Genomic DNA, 12,738 nt, shown 5'->3' with positions numbered 1-12,738 from the left:
GGAGCAAAGTACAAAAGAATATACATCAAACCGTACACATGAATGGGAACAGGCTGTGACTAGATAGACTACCCTTCCCTTCATAGGCTTGGTAGTGCCTGTTACTGCACAAATTGTTAGTTTTTGTAGCGTTGGATGTGTTCTAGCCACAAAATTTTGTGGAGAGGCTAGAATACATGAAATTTCCAAAACTCAAAAATCGTTTCTAGAAATTCCGCCTAGAAATGACTTAATTAGATTATTAACCAAATTTTAAATATTCCCTAAGTCTAAACTTATGGAATATGGTTAATTATTCAACATTAATTAATTCATGGTGAGAATCATGTAGAAACTCACATGGATCGATCCAGAGATGATCCTAGTCATCGATTATGTTTTAATCTTAGTCACTGGTGCTCCAACAAAGGATTATAAGAGGAGATCGATGTGGTGATGGAGAAATCACATGAGACACTTGAGCAGTTTGATTTCTTGGCAGATCGATTTCCAGAGTAGGAGCAGTTAGTTGCTGGAGAGAGCTAGAGATCGAAGCAGTGAGAGAGGGGCAGAGACAGTGAGGTTGGAGGAAGTATTCCAGATCCAGCGAGTGCATTTGCAGAGAGGAAGAATAGCCACAGAGAAGCTGATGAAAGGGCAGCGCAACAACTTCTAGAGGCAAGTTCGATTTGCTGAGAGGGAGAGACATCTTCAATTTCAGAGGTTGGGAAGGAGTCCCAGAGTGCCAAAGAAGCATCTTTCCAGCGAACAAAAGGAAGAACGACGTCATCAGAGACCAGTGAGAGGCTTGATGTCCAGTAGGCTACGCAGAGCATCGCAAAGGCTGGTGTAGAGGGTTAGAGGGCTGAATTTCTTAAGGCAAGTTGTGTTGAGAGTTTGCCTAGGGGTGAGGAAAATTCCTCACTATATTTTTGTCAGTATTTTCTCTGTAGGATAGCTAGATTTCGGCATCTAGTTGTACCCATAATTTCTCACTGTTAATAAATAATAAAACCCTCGCTTTTGCACTGGTTTTCCCAAGTTGGGGGTTTTTTCGGGGACTTTTGTCCAAAAATAATTGTGTTATTCTTATGTGTTTGTGCTAGCATTTCTCAGCTTCCAACGTTTTATTTTTCCGTAGTATTTTATTTGTGAAGGTTGCAGTGTGTTTATTTCGATATTTGCCATAGCAGATAAATTGTTAAATTAATTAACAATTAGGAGAAATAATATCGGCTGTTGCAATAGGATTCTGGTTTTCGGAATTTTCACACAATCAAGAGACAAAAGCTAGAGGGCACAACAACACGCTGGGACAAAGGTCCACTATCACCACAACCTTTGTCCCCTTCTCTTCTCGGATTTTCACCGACGGGAGGAGTTCCGATATCCCTTACTTGTGATCGATGTATCTAGGATAGGTTTGAAGTGAGGCAAGGTGGCTCATTCAATGGAAAAGGTTCAATGAGAATGCGAGCTTTGGGAGAAGCCAGGAAGATTTTCCAAGAAAAGCTCCTTGAAAGGAGGACTACACGAGACCTAGGTTTGAGATATTTGATGAGATAAGAGTTCATCCAAGGTCCAGGTAGACAAGAGAAAAGGTTGCGAAAGATATACTTCAACAAGTACTAAAGCATAAATCTTCAAAGAATCCCCAAGTTGAAGGATAGCTTCTAGGGTTTCCACTTGGTGTGATTTCTAGGGCATCAATTATATTGAGATTCCACCATCGGAATACGATAAAGAATTTGTGGATTCCTAGAGGAAACACTAAGAAAGTGTCTTGTCCAAACGAAATCCAAAACACACTCCTCTATTGGAATTCACACCAAGCCCTAGAGAGGCCTCCTTATCCTTAAGAGAATGAGGAAAAAGAGGTAAAAGAGAGGTGAAAGAAGTAATATTTTCCAATGAAATGTGATCACCAAGGATTTAGGACCCAGTGCCTACCTATTGGGAGAATTGGAGTCAAGGATGAACATGAAATGGCAACTCGCTCTTCAAGGAGACCTAGAAGGAATTTTCACTACCCATGATGGAAGCAACAACAAAACGACTTCTAGATTTTTATACTTTTGACACTTACTATGGAGATTCAAGGATGCAAATGCAATTATCCTCTATGAACATTCATTCATTCATTATCTCATGAGTAAGACATGCGAAATTTCCAATAGTTTCAATGCTTTAAACAAATTTTCACCAACTAGGGCACATTAATAACCATTAGAAAATATTCCATGCATTAGACATTCACCAAATTAACAGGGCACTTACAAGACAATGAAGAATAGATCCATCCACAAGAATGCCAAAGAGAAGCTCCAAGAATGATAGCGAAATAACCAAACATCAAAACTCATCCAATTCATCCAAAATTCATCCTCAAATTGTAGGTCCAAAATTTTCTAATGACGGATCCAAAATCCAAAAGCTATGATGAGAATGAGGCTAGGCCTCCTCTATTTATACATGATCTAAGAGTTCAAAAATGAGAAGAAGAAGCCCCTCAAATGCCTAAAATGTCTAGTAACACACCCATGGTTACAAGTCAACCATGATAGCTCATAAAAAAAGTCAAATAAGCCTTCTTAGGGCCACACTAGGATGACATGGATGCCTAGAAGGGAAACATTGAGGCCTCATGTACTAAGGATGAGAGTGAGGGCCCAAAAATAATGAATAAGGGGGGGATGCACTCTAAATGCTGCAAAACATCTCCAAACCCCAATTCGGGCTTCGTGGGCTCCAAATGGCTCAAGATCAAGTTGATGCTCCATCAATGAGGGCTAGAAGATGACACATGCCCTCCCATGTCTCCTCAGGAAAGACAAAACCTTCTCTAGGCCTTGGGTCAACTGCCAAGTGTCAAGTGCAAAGTGTAGTTAGCTGGGCAACGTGGTCCAAGTGCATCATCATCTCTGTATAATTGGGGCACGAACAAGCAATGTGGTGGCGCTGAAGAAGCCCATTGCATGTCAATCAATGCTCTATAAGGCCAGAGGTCCATGACTCTCAACACTCACCCTATAAGTGCCATTATGACCATGTGGAGGGCTTGGATCCCATATGGGGAGTTCAAGTCCAAGATGAAAACCCACCTGCAATCCTATATAAGATCCAATGTGCCTCTTCACTTTCCAATACAATAATTCAGTAGTGCAATTGAGTAAATATGCTTGCTAATCAAGGGAAAAAGTGGACACTTCAAAGTGGCATGCTCTTCCAAATGGGCTTTAAACATGTACTGGTGTTTCCTTCCTTGACAAGAGAGGTTAATGGAGGACCCTATTAGGTGGTTTCAACCTCTAAGGGAATGGTAGGTCCATGGTACATCCATCAAATGGCAAGTGTCATGTGAAATAATGATGGAATAGTGGGGGAAAAGGGGAGGCTCCAATCCACATGCCATGGTACAAGGGTAGCTATAATGAAGGAAGCCCACACCTTGCATGTATGAATGTAGGAGGGAGAAATCATAGTACACGAGCTACCTCGGCCTTTGTTTTTCTACCCTTCTTCATATGCCTTTTTCCTTTTATTGATCTTTCTTCATTTTACTGCACAGGGCTCAAAGGGGATGACAACATGATGTGTAAGATGTAGCAGTGATTATCCCTCCTATGGTGGGGTAGTTCATCGCCTATCAGGGGTTGGGACAATCATGGGTTCCTTAATGATGCAGGGGGCACTCATAGGGACCCAGGGAACTAGGGAGATGACCATAATGATAGGGGGTAGAGCTCATGTTTGGCTTTTGCCCACTTGATAATATTTATTATCTTGGCCATCTTTCGCATTTTGTGGTACATTTCCTATTGTATGTGGCCACATTATGCTTTTTTTTCTTTTTAGCTGCATCAACCTCTGATGCATCGTTCCAAGGCCAAATCGAGGTGTGGACAAGGGGAAGGGGAGGCTACACCTTGTGGATCCAATGGTCAAATGTGGACCCAGATGAGGAGAATGTGAAAAGGGTTTGTAATGAGCAGAGGGGAGTGAGATATATGGTATCGGGAAGCAGGACCACACAACTAAAATCAGGGTTTCTCATGTAGTGCCACTCCTAAAGCTAATAGCCAGTAAAGGAGATCCCACCAGACTAGGATACAAGATTAATCCCGAGGTTGAGGTAGGGGAACAAGGGTACAGTCAAAGCTCGTTCTTTTCGCCAAATCTCCCCATTAATCCATGCCCAAATGTGCCCAGGAAAGGAAAGCGTAAGCACCCAATTACATAATGAAAAATCATACTGTAATATCCCATTTCAGAGATATTCCCCAAACCCCAGCAAACTCCAACCAAATACGTACAAGAGATATAGTAACTGGGAAGCTCAAAGTGATAAAAATAACAGTGGTGCAACATATAATAATGTAAACATGAAATATAAGCAGATACTCAAGAAATGCAGAGAGAAATGCTAAGCCATTTTATTATACTGAGTAATGGAATGAGTACAGGAGGTGATCAGAAAGATGGCACCTCGACTTGCACAAGGCAAGTGAAGAAATACACTCAGAACAGTAAAGGAATGGCCTCTCTCTGAACTGCGTCCAAGCTGCTGGAGAACTGTCGTGCTGCTGCTACTGCTGGAAATCAAATGAGGATTTGGGGCTATTTCCCTCTTCAGAAAATGCTGAAACTCTGGAATTAGACTCTACTCAAGAAACCCAGAAAAACACAGAAAGCTTTTCTGAAATAGCGGACCCCCGAAAGTCACCCCCTTGGGGATCTATGTCGTCCCTCAAGGCCCTGTGCTGCCACTGAATAGAATCCTCCAAAACTCAGCCCGAAACTCTGCCAAAATCCTCCAATATGCAAGAGCTGATCCCTTGCTCAATCTCCTAGCTCAAATCCTCCGCAAAACCCTCAATCCGGAACTCCCACTAAAAGAATTGCGTCCCTCTCTCAAGATTGTGCAGTTATCCAAAATGCTCAGCTCCTCCACAACGCCAAAGATCAATCCCACTGCAAAAGACTACTGAAAACTACCTTGCCTGAGTAGGCACTCGAAGTCCCCTGGGGCTAAGGGTGAGATCTCCAAACGGAGACACTTAATGCAATAAACAATGTTGCAGACAGGCTAAACAACCAGCGTGCTCCAAGTCGAAGTGACTAGCTCAAATGCACATAATCAAATGACAAAATGAGGAGGCTCCTCTCCCCTTTATAGCGTTGGCCTCTCTCAATCCCAAGGCCCACCTCCTCCAGCGTAATCCCTCTCTTGCCACGTGTTCCTTTCCATCTGCGTAGTCCCTCCAAGTGTTTGCGTGGGCCCCATCTCTGCGTGGTCCTTTGGCCCCCCTTGGCTCCCCTTTAAGTCACAACGTTGTGCTACTAGGGAGTGACTTTATTCTGAAAGTGAGTTATGTCTCCTTCTCCTCACCTTTTTATTTATTAATAACTATAGAAGGCAAAAATTGAGCAAAATCGAATATTCCAATTAGCCATGGCTAATTAGGAATATTACAATCTCCCCCGACAAAATGTTGCTTGTCCTCAAGCGACTGAAGTGATGGATGTTGCAAAATTTTCTCACTCTCCCAAGTGGCATCCTCATTCGGTAAATTCTTCCACCTCACCAAGAATTCTCGGACCGTCCTACTCCGTAGCTGCCTCTCCCTGGTATCAATAATAGCCTCTGGCTGCAACACCAAATGCCCCTCATCATTCGTGGGTGGCAGCTAATCTGTCACTGTCACATGCTGTCCCAATGCCTTTTTCAGGCATGATACATGAAAGACGTTATGAATCTTGCTGCCTTGGGGCAGTTCCAACTCATACGCAACCTGTCCAATCTTGCGTATCGCCCTGTATGGCCCATAAAAGCGGGGCTTGAGCTTCTCAGCCCCCTTCTGCTTCAGTGACAATTATCGGTATGGCTGTAATTGTAGGTAGACCAAGTCCCCTACCTCAAACTGTCTCTCCACCCAACCCCTGTCAGCATACAGCTTCTGCTGGTTCTGCGCTGTAGCCATATTATCCTTGAGAGTTTGGAGAATATCCTGACTCTCTTGGATCCAAATCTTGGCTCTCGGAGCCTTGCTAGCACCAAACATCACGTCAACAAAAGATAAGGGATGATAATCCATACAAAGCATAGAATGGTGACATACCGATGGACATGTGATGTGTAGTGTTGTAGCAGTACTCCCCTAGATGCAGCCACTTCAGCCATGCTCGCTGCTGCCCACTGACATAGTTATGCAAGTAGCCCTCCAGCCACTTGTTAACTATCTCTGTCTGCTCGTCCGTCTGTCGGTGATAACTAGTACTCAGTGTCAACTCTGTCCCTACCAACCGGAAAAGCTCCTGCCAAAACCCGCCCATGAAACGACTGTCCCTGTCACTGGTGATGGTCTTAGGAAGACCATGTAGCTTGAAAACCTCTTTGAAGAACAGCTCGACCACCTGCGCTGCTGTGTAGTGTGCGGATATGGCGAAAAAATGAGTGTACTTTGTCAATTGGTCAACGACGACAAAGATGCAATCCTTGCCCTGTACCATGGGCAACCCTGTGATGAAGTCCATCGAGATACATTCCCATTTCCCCTTCGGAATGGGAAGAGGCTGCAATAATCCTGCGGGATGGCTCAGCTCCCCCTTGTTCTTCTGGCAAACATCGCACTCCCGGACATGCTAGAGTACGTCCTCCTTGAGGCCCTTCCATGAGAACCTCTCTTTAATAGCCCTGTAGGTTTTGGTAAACCCTTGATGGCCGGCCAATGGTGAGTCATGTGATGCCTGAAGTATCGTCTTCTTGAGCTGAGACCCCTCAGTGAAGATCCGGTCCTTGTAGTAGATGATCTCATTAACCATCTTATACCGGTCATCCGCCACTTGCCCATCTAGAACCTCACATGCAAATCTGTCCTTGGAGTATCTACTAAGAGTCGAGCCCTCCAGTCTGCGTCCAAGCTCATAAGAGACAATGTGGCTGGTCTACGTGAAAGGGCATCCGCTACCACGTTGTTCTTACCCTTGACGTACTCAATGTCAAAGTCATATGCTTGGATCTTACTGATCCACTTCTGTTGCCTCTCCTATAGTTGCTTCTGCTCCAAAAAGAACCTGAGGCTGTTATGATCATCCTCACCCTGAACCTGTTACCCACTAAATACTGCCGGAACTTGGCCAATGCATGCATGATGACCAGCATCTCCTTGTCGTATATAGAATACAACCTCTTGTGCGGAAGGAGCTTCCGGCTCTCAAAGGTTATAGGGTGACCTCCCTGCATCAAAACTGCGCCAATCCCCTCTCCCGACGCATCACACTCCAAAACAAATCGCTGCATAAAATCTGGCAATGCAAGCACTGGGCAGCTGCTCATAACCTCCTTGAGCTTGTCAAAGGCTCGCTGTGTTGTATCCGACCTGTTGTCGCACAGATTGTCACGACAACGCTCAGACCGGGGGCTGTCACTCTGATCCCCGATCTCTCCGTTTAAGCCTGTCTCCCGCGGCTAAGGGGGGTAGACCCTATAGGGAAATGGATGACCAACTGTGAACCAGTTGGGTTGGGAGACATGAAGGAACAAGCACTAAACTGATTTTATTAAATTAATAGACCAGTGCCTTATGAAGTTAATGTTTAAATGATTACTTACTAAATGTTGCAAAAATGAAAACCATGTAGAGCAATCATTTATCATCAAATAACTTAAACAAAGATTAAATTTTATCAAATGCGAGAAAATGCTTAAATGATACTCCAGCAATTTAAAACTTCGAAAGATAAAGTTCGATACTCAACCATGTAATTTTAAACGCTAACCGGATATCACATTCATGATCATTCAAGCATGATAAATCACATAAAAAATGATAAACATTAATTCCACATGAAAATTTTAGCCTCAGCAGAAAAAATAAAACGTGATAGATCCCCGAGCCAAGACTGAATCTGGCAAAATATTTCCAAAATATTTTTATGTTTTTCAGATAAAGCAAAATTTTAAAGCTAAATGAAACTTTTTACAAAAAAAAAAAATCTAAATGATATTAAGTCAAAGTCTAAACTATAGGAAAATAATTTTTTTTTGAAGTTTTATAATTTTTTATGATTTTTTAAAAGTTTAATTTTTTTTTTTTAAATAAATTTTAATTCTTAAACTCAAAAGGAAGCCTAAAAAATAAAATAAAAAAATCTAATTTAAATCTAATCTAAAACTAAAAAAAATCAAATCTAAATTAAAGCTTAAAGCCTAAAGAATTTTATATATATATATATATATATATATATTTATTATTTATTTTTATTTTTATTTTTTATTTATTTTTATTTTTTGACTTTAAAGTTAAAATGAAGCAAAAACTAGAATAAAATCTAATCAAAATATAACTAAACGTAAAGTTACATCTAAGCTATCTTAAATCAAATAAACATAAAGAAGAAACTTAAAATCGAATTTTTTCTTTTTTGATTTAAATTTTAATAAACCTAAAACAAACAAAAGAAACCTGCGTTAGCACCTATTCATGAAATAAATAAAAAAATGAAATCGAAAACTAAGCCAAGAATACCTTACCGCTCAACGCAAAGAAAAGACTTATGCTAAACTGTAATAACACCAAAGTCCTAAAATCGTATTTACGCTGGACCCAAAAAACGATTTCTTCAGGCAAAGAAAGACTTGCACATAACAGTTCACGCATTACCTGGCCCGTAAAAATAAAATGTGATTTCTTACAGTGCGTTTGCAGGCTCCTTCGATGGCAGATGGAGAACATTCTCGCTTTTGCAGCTTCTAGCAACGTTTAATGGTGGAATGCTCTTCGACACAGTACGCAGGTCTTGAAGAAATTATCCAGCGCTCTTCAAAAAAGCTTGAAACATTACCCACGCAAAGCCTCGATAGCTTCTGCGTTAATCAGGTGCAGGCCCACGATGTTTGACGGCGTTTTTTGATGGCGGAAGGCAAGGTTTGCAGGTAAATGTTGATGGAGGGAGCTGCGGGTCGAATAATGAATGATACGCTATGCTTGCAGGTGCAATGATAGAAAGAACCATACGAGGTCATACGCAGGGAAATAAAAGCGATTCGTTATTTCAGACCCGAGAGAAAATTGAATTGGCTATGTGGCTGCAGGCTTGCGTTGAAAAATTGAGAGAAAACGTGGCAGCGTGGGAGAGCTGAAAGATGGTGAAGTGTAGAGAAGTAAACGCAGATTGGATTTGAAGCTGGCTGTATGGTAAGCAGCAAGGGTTTTACCCAGTTCATAAAAAAAATCTTCGGGAACTTTCTTCCTGCAAATAAAACCCTCCAGATCTGAAAACAACTGAAATTGAAACCCTTTGACAGCAAAACAACTGAAATTGAAACCCTTGGACAGCAAAACAACTTGGATAAACCCTCGGAAATCTCCAGAAAACCCTGCAACCTGTAATGAAAAGACACCCAAAAATAATATGCGCAAGGATAAAAACCTAAAACCCTAAAACCCAACTAATTTTTTTTTACAGTATTTACAGATTTTCGACTCTTTATCAGCTAGATTTGTCAATAATCCACAGTAATATTTTCAGAGTATAAGTTTAATGTAAGACGCTTCAGAAAACCCTGCATGCATTCATAAAAAAAAATTTCAAATGATTAGCCCGGGATCAAGAACTGGCTGGGCTCTTTCAGAAAACACAATCCGGGAGTTGGCTGGTTCAGCCGAGAACTTCCTCTAACGCCCGGTAATTTGAAAAAAGGATTTCCTGCATAGCTTAAAATCAACCATTAACATAGAGGGGAAAAACAATAGTGAAACCCAAATCAAATGGAGATACCTGCCACTATATTTCAGAATTTAAATTATCATTCAAACCCCAAAGATCTGACAAGATACCTGTGCCTAGATCAATCTTCATTAAGCTATCATCAATGGCTGAAAATAAAATTATGCAGAAAAATAAAACAATCTTACAGCATTTTCAGAAGAGTAACACCAGCAAGATTTTTAACCCCAAAGTCTTTTTTTATTAGCACAAAAAATGACTACAAGAGAGCTTTCTTTAGCACCAGACTCTCAGATCTAATCTGATCTCAAATGACCCCTAGCACCCTATTTAAAGGAAAAATTCCCAACGGCTAGTTCGAGTGATCCACGTCAAAATGATCTCGACTGTCGATGAGGATCAAGATATCTCTTAATCTCATCCGTCGAATTTTTTAATGCATTAAAATTTGAAACTCTGCATTTATTTACTCAAAAATATTATTATTTTATTATTTTTAGGTTTTTATTTATTTTTTTAATTTATTTTATAAATTTTATTATTATTTTATTTTTTAAAATTTTTATTTTTCAGTTATTTTTTTAATTTTTTAATTAATTTATTTTTTAAATGGATCCTCGAACTTAGCCTTTGGAAAAATCACCTAGGACCTAGGACTTAGGACTTATGAGGGGATTAAAACATTTTCTAACCCTCAAGACACTTTACATCATGACTTTTACAATTTTAAATCTCAAGGGGGAAAACCCATTTGACATAGACCACCCAGTTCTGCGACACAGATATAATCTAGCAGATTAACACACTAGGATTCTCCTAAGATTCTAATGACAAAATCCATTCCGGCTTTGGGGTTAGGCTGAAGGAAAACTCTGCCGATCATAGATCGGTGAGACAAAAAACCTTCCGGAACGTAGATTATCACTAGGAAATTAGGTCCACTTAGGCAATTTACATACATGACTCATACCTGCTAAGATTATTTACAATTCACACATGCAGACTGGGTTTACAACATAATATGATCAAGTCGACGATGATTGTCGAATGGCACGGACATGTCGATCAAGCGCTATCCCTTTTTGCGAAGAAAAGGGGGTGTACTGCTATGGGTAGTTGACACGTAGTGGTCAACATCTAGCTCTACTTGGGGACACGTTGCTACACTGTAGGAATGTGAGAATCCAGAATCTGCATCCACACAACACACAATAAAACATAAGTAGCGTCCATCCAAAAATCATCATATAACATTAAGCACAAGAAAAATATAAGCTCTTCATTTATTAACTATCTAGTAACATGAAAAGTAAATCTAATCCTAAAACAGAAATGAAAATGCTGAAAAAACAAGGAGTAAGGTTAGAAATACAGGGGATGCCCCATGGCATCAGATGTGTTCAATATAGTGTATACTGAGCATTTGCCTGCTTTCAGGCAAATCTGTCAGTTGCTTTTCGGATGTGCCATGTCCAATTCTGCATATGGTAGGACTTTTTCCTATCCGAAAATCAAGCTGCTCGCGGCCGTCTGATGCATCAAATCTTCTTCTCGTTTTCTTTCTCTTGTGCCTTTTCTTTGTGGCAGGCTGTATCACTGCTAACGTGGGACTTTCTGCTTCAAAGCTCTCAGATGAAGTATGTAAGATATGCGTGACATGTCTTTCTTCATTCTGCATCTGCCCTATCAAGGATGATGGATCAACCTCATAAGTGCCATGAGTTATAACTTGACCTTCTATGACTGGTGGATTAACCGTGTGAGCATCAATCTGATTATTAATTTCCCTTTTATCCAGGTCACCTTCAATGGAACAAAGAACCTCATAACAAGATGGAGCTTGCTGTAACAGATAGGGAGGCTCCTGATCTATTGACGTTCCTTGGTTTCTTTCATCCTCTAACCGCTGTTGAAATTTATGTACCTGTATTGTAATGGCATCTATCTGACTAGAGTGCTCAACCTTTATAGCATTGATTTCCTTGGCATGGTCTTCCTCCATGGTCAGTAACTTATTCTGAAGACATATCTGATTAGCTTTCATGGTTGTCTTTTATTTCCTCTAAGTCCGATAACTTGCTTTGCATAAAACTAATTTCTGTGTCATGATTAATCTTCATGGCCTCAATTTCCTTACTATGTTGATTTTGCATGATCTCCATCTCCCTATTACGCTTTTCCAGGTGGGTGCATAAAGTTCTCACATCATTGGCGTAATTAGTTTGATTTATCTCCATATTTCTTACCAGTAGCATATCTATCTTTAAAAGCATCGACAATGTCTTGCAAAGGAGTGAAGGAATCTTCAGGACAACTATTAAACCAATTCAAAGCATCATTTTATAAGAAAGGACAAATAGACGCATTTTGACATCTTCATGATTATACTGAGGAGATCTACAATACATGATCATTATATGAGTAAACCAGCCTAGATGCTTTTTAACAGCGATTGAATCACCACCCGAGAACACAGGTAATTTATAAGTGGCCACCTCCGGAATATCATGGCGAACATTAGTAAAATGACATGGTTTAAATGAATAATCCATGATGAATAATAAGGGATCAAATGGATGATAGAAAGAGATCTTTGCTCAAGAAAATTAATAAATGAAACCAGTGGAGTCGCCACTTGAACCATGAGTCAAATTCTAGGATCCAAAAAGTAACCAACAAGCTGATATGAGAGAGGCTTCTTGTCTGGAAAAAATAAGAAAATGGAGTCGCCACCCAAACAAGAAACAAACCGAAGAGAAGTTGCTGATATGACGAAAGGTAAGGTGATGAAAAGATCCAAATGATGCAAAAAAATGTTGACTTTGCCAGCTCAAATGAGAGATGAGAAAGATGAAAGAATGATGAGAAATGAGAAGATGAATGTCGCTGAAATGCCAGGGACAGAAAAACTCTATCCTCGGCAACGATGCCAAAAAATGTTGGCGTTGCCGGCTCAAACGAATGATAGAAAGATGAACGATGAATGATAAAAAGTCGTTGAAACACTGAGAATAAAGTATCCCCGGCAAC

General features: G+C 40.4%; 1 protein-coding gene across 1 annotated transcript in view; it reads left to right on the top strand.

Moving 5' to 3' along the window:
• The window catches only part of ECH2 (enoyl-CoA hydratase 2), a 355,360-nt gene that overhangs the window by 201,483 nt on the left and 141,139 nt on the right, over positions 1–12,738 (top strand). The window lies entirely within an intron of this gene.

This window comes from Pinus tabuliformis, chromosome 3_1 (genome assembly GCF_031772625.1).
Source record: "Pinus tabuliformis cultivar Carrire ecotype Pingquan chromosome 3_1, CPIR1, whole genome shotgun sequence".
In the NCBI taxonomy this organism is placed as follows: Eukaryota; Viridiplantae; Streptophyta; class Pinopsida; order Pinales; family Pinaceae; genus Pinus; species Pinus tabuliformis.
Note: the sequence above shows the minus strand (reverse complement) of the source record. Positions and strands in the feature narration are given on the sequence as shown.